Below are 4,884 nucleotides of genomic sequence, written 5' to 3'. Positions count from 1 at the left end.
GCTTTTTCTCCTAAATGTGCTGGACTGTGTGCGGTGTTGATCATAACTTGAACCATAGAGTCCGGGAGAAACCATGTGGCTTTTCCCTTCGTCGTCCATCCCTGGTCTGTCTGGATCCCTCCTAGTTCAGTCCATTTCTTTATTTCGTCTGGAGTAGCATGTGTCTGTATGTCAATTACATCTAGTGCGGGATCCTTAACTGTCATGCAATGTATCGGTGTCGGAACTATTGTCTTTGTCATATCAGCCGCATGTGTATGAGTCAGAGCTGTGTGTTTCGCGGTTCGATCGGCCAGGTCGTTACCCTGGGAAATAGTATCTGTAACTTTAGTATGTGCCTTGCACTTCATGATAGCTATGGCTGATGGCAAATGTATTGCTTCCAATAATTCTTGAATGAGGGGACCATGTTGGATCTTGGCTCCGTGAGAGGTCAAGAAACCTCTTTCCTGCCAGAGTACACCGAAGTCGTGTACGACTCCAAATGCATAACGTGAATCTGTGTATATGTGTGGCTGGAACAATGTCAATTCATAACCTGTCAGTCGTGCTATAGTCAAGTGTTGAGTCTGTGTTCTGTTTAAAAGAACTTCCACAGAGTGTGGAACTTGTACTGTCAGGGGATGTCCTAACACTATGGAATCACTTTGTCGGATTGCTAAGGCTGTCGCTGCAACTGATTTTAAGCACGCAGGCAGGGCCTGGGCTACTGGGTCTAATGTACTCAAAATAAGCACACGGCTTATGTGAACCTGCTTGGTCTTGTGTGAGGACAGATAATGCTGTGCCATCACGTTCTGTAACAAAAAGTGTAAAAGGTTTGTTGTAACATGGTGTTGCTAAAACTGGTGCTTGACATAATGCTTTCTTTAATTCATCAAAAGCCTGTGTGTGTTCCTGAGTCCAAGGGAGGACAGTCGAAGTCGCTGCCTCCTGTGTTGTCAACTGTATAAGTGGCTTGGCTAGAAATGCGTACTGGGGAATCCATTGCCTGCAGTAAGAGGTGAGGCCAATGAAGGCCCGCACTTCCTTCTGTGTCTTGGGTTGCGGTAAGTGTGCAATTAACTCAATGCGGTCAGGTGTTAGCTGTCTCCCCGTCTTGGACAGCAAGTGCCCAAGGTACACCACTTGCTGAACACAGAATTGTAACTTTGAAGGGGACACCTTGTGTCCCTTGTCAGCTAAGAAATGCAAAACCGTCAGTGATGCATGTTCACATTCAGGTTCGCTACGGGCGGTGATCAACAGATCATCGACGTACTGGAGTATGGCAGTGTTAACTGGCATGTGAATACTGTCAAGTTGTCTTTTCAATGCTTGGCTGTAGATGCTGGGGCTTTCTGTGAATCCTTGAGGTGCGCGTGCAAATTTGAAGCTACGGCCATTTAAACAGAATCCGAAAAGGTATTGGCTCTCCGGATCAATAGGGACACTGAAGAAGGCGTTCTTGAGGTCAATTACAGTAAAGAACGTCGCCTCTGAATCAATAGCAGTCAGTAATGATGAGATGTCGGGGACCACAGGATACTGTGGCACAATGCATTTATTTAATTCTCGTAGATCAATCACCAACCGATAAACTGGAGGTGCATTCGGGTCAGTACGTTTAAGAATCGGAATGATAGGGGAATTACATAGATTGGAGTCGGTTTCTACAACCACTCCCTGTGCAATGAGCTCTTCAATGATTTCCAGTAAAGCCACTACAGCATCGGGTGGTAACTTGTATTGTCGGATTCGGGGCAGTACAACTCCTGGCTTGAGTGTAACTCGGTATGGTGTAATGTGCATACAGCCTATATCAGTTGGGCCTTGCGCCCACAAATGTTCTGGTACATTTTTCAATCTGACATCAAAATCTCGTAATACATAGTGACCCTTAAAGTCACGCAAAAACAGTCTAACTCCTTCCGGAGAACAACATATTACAGCTCCTAGAGCTTTCAGTGTCTTGATACCTAACAAGTTTTCTGGACATGACTTCGTGAGCAATAAGTCTGTAGTACGTGATAATGGACCAACTGCTAGGGGAACAGGTTTCGATACTTCATTAACAATGGGCTGTCCTGAAAATCCAAGGGAAACATTCTGTGAGCCTGAGAGGGGTGCCCCTGGAACCTCGTCGTGACTTATTGTTGTTCGACTTGTCCCTGTGTCAATCAAAAACTTTCTATCTTTTCCTAATACTTGACTATGTACATAAGGACCCTCTTGATCTACAGGAACTTCAATGAGAGGCAAGCCAACCTCCCTCTCTAGGCTGTTTCATGAGTATCGCTGATAATCGGGGTAATCAGATTGTGCATACTGGTACATCTGCTGTGAAACTTGCTGTGTCGCGGCAATGGGCTGTGGATGTGGTACCGCTACTGTCTGTCTTGTCTGTTGTGAAGCAGGCATTGGCTGTACGTTCTGTGGGATATGTTGCTGAACTTGGTGTTGGACCTGGTCCTGTCTAGGCTGACGTGGTCTCTCTTTAGTTTTTCCTGTTGCTATATTGTATTTCAGAACCGTACATTCATTCACATAGTGACCTGGCTGTTTACAATAGTTGCATGTCCCTTTAATGGGAGCCGCCGTATTATTTGACTGTGTCATACCCTTTTTCTGACCGTCAGCTGGAACTGACTGAGCAACTAACATTTTCATTTTCGTATCTTTCATACGCCTCTGTTCGTGGTCTTGTTCTTCCCTAATTCTATTCTGGTGGTACTGTAACATTTGTAACATTTGGGACGGCGTATTTGCTTGCCATGTACTTTCTACTTTCAGAACACGGTTCTTAACTTGAGGCAGGGAATTCTCGACTAATTTTGATACAAAGAGGTGTGGGTATGACTCGCTACTTGTTTTCAGGCCACTGTTAATAATAAAACATTTCTCGAATCTAGAATAAAAATCACTAGTGTCTTCATCGTGTTTCTGTTTACAGGCTGAGATTGCGTCCCAGTCTTCCTTTTTAGTTGTTAACAGTCTAGGCAAAACCTGAACTAATAAACCTGGTAATGCTTTAGCTTTATCCCCAAGGCCTAAACCTGCGGTACGTCCATTTTCTTCAACTTCTAATGCAGCCCAATCAATCTTTGTGTCTCCCACCTCCCATTCTTTCTCCTTTAGTTTCTCGTAAATTCCAGCAGGCAACAGTACTTTTAACATTTTCATAATATCTGTATACGTGTAATCGCCCATGAGTAACATATCTTTAATCTCTCGGTGAAAACCTGCAGGGTCTTTATCATGACTAGGCACTATTTTCTTCATTTCCAGTAATTCCATTTTAGTGATGGGTGTATATACGAATACACGTTCTAGTGTGTTATCGTCTTTTCTGACCGGATGTACTTCTCGTAAGGGATTCTGTCTGTCAAAGTAAAACATTTTTCTTTCTGAGGGTGGTGGAGCTGACATAAACTGTGGTTTCAAGAAAGCACTATACTTGTGTCTATGTTCTAGAATTTCTTTAATTAAATCAGTACCTAGGCCTCTCCATCTATTAGAGAGCAGTTCTACTAATATATCCGGTAAGGGACCTGGATCAGAATGTTGGCTTTTAAACAACGTAATGAGATGTTGAATCATGTATATACCAGCTAATTTTTGTTCATCAGGGGAAAGGTTCAAAAACGTCTGTGCTACTGTATCATCATTATATGTACTGGAATTGTTAGCCCATTGTACTGCGGACCGGGCTAGTTCTTGTTCATCCATGGAATTGAGTACATGGTACCCCATTCGATCTTGAAGTATCTTATCGGTAGCCTGAAACATATGTTCAGGAGAACTCGGATTTGATATAGCAGAGAGAAAGAGTCTTTTGCTTTCTGGACGTATTGTTTTCTTAAGGTATTTTCCCTTACCTACATATGCTATTGTCCCTTTGTCTGACTGTTGCGAGGTTTCTGCTAGATCCTCTGTTTCCTCCTCCTCTTGCGAGGAAGGTGGATCGTCTAATTCAAGTTCTTCTTCAGGTGCTCGCTGGGCATGTATTTCTATTATTTCTTTACGGATCTTTCTAACCATAGTGTGTATACTGTTCTCCTTATCATGTTTACCCTCCGACATATTCTGGCTCCATCTAATCAGTCTATTCATCTCACTTTGCGGAAAGCCTGCCTGATCTTGTTCTCTTATTAAACAATTAACCAAAAATCGCATTATTAAACCTTTAGTCTCAACTTTCTGACGTGACATGGCGTCAGCAACAGACTCCGGTCCTTCTCCTGTTCTGATAAAGAAATACAATTTGTCTAGATGTTCTGGCATTTCTGGTAGTAGCATCAAATAATCTGTAACGCGTCTCAAACGTATGGACGCTAACAACATGGGTCCTGACGTACCAGGCACTGAGTCATATCTGCAGTCTGTAAGTTCTCTTCTGAGTAGTTCGGCCGAAACGCCTTTCGGTGTCCGAGCCTTTGCTAAATCTCTCATTGTAACTCGGTGTATCTGTGGGGGTGTTTGATAACCTCCTGTAGCACCTCCTGAACTGGAGGCTTGAGCATAACCTGGCTGTAGGGTCGGTACTTGCTGTAGCTGGGTTGGGTCCTGGACCACGCCAGTCCCAAAAGGATTTAATGGATGCAGTTGTTGGATACCAGGGGGAACAACGGGAACGGGTACGGGTAGCGGACCTGGAGGGATCTGCTGTTGCGGACCTGGGAGCGGATTATCATGGGGTAGGAGGCCGTCAGCAGGTGCAGGTGGTGCGGGTACATGGGCAGGTGCAGTAGTATATGTAGGAGCTACATCGTCTACATAGGAAGAAATAAAAATGTCTGCTGCAGTCTTGTGACGTAATTTAGTCGGAACCAATGGAGGGGGCAGATCTTTTGGTATTTCCGGAGTGGCCTTAGGTAAACCCTCGGCCAAAAGAGGATACATACC

Source organism: Lissotriton vulgaris, chromosome 5, assembly GCF_964263255.1.
Source record: "Lissotriton vulgaris chromosome 5, aLisVul1.2, whole genome shotgun sequence".
Taxonomy (NCBI): domain Eukaryota; kingdom Metazoa; phylum Chordata; class Amphibia; order Caudata; family Salamandridae; genus Lissotriton; species Lissotriton vulgaris.
This window is presented reverse-complemented; position numbering follows the sequence as displayed.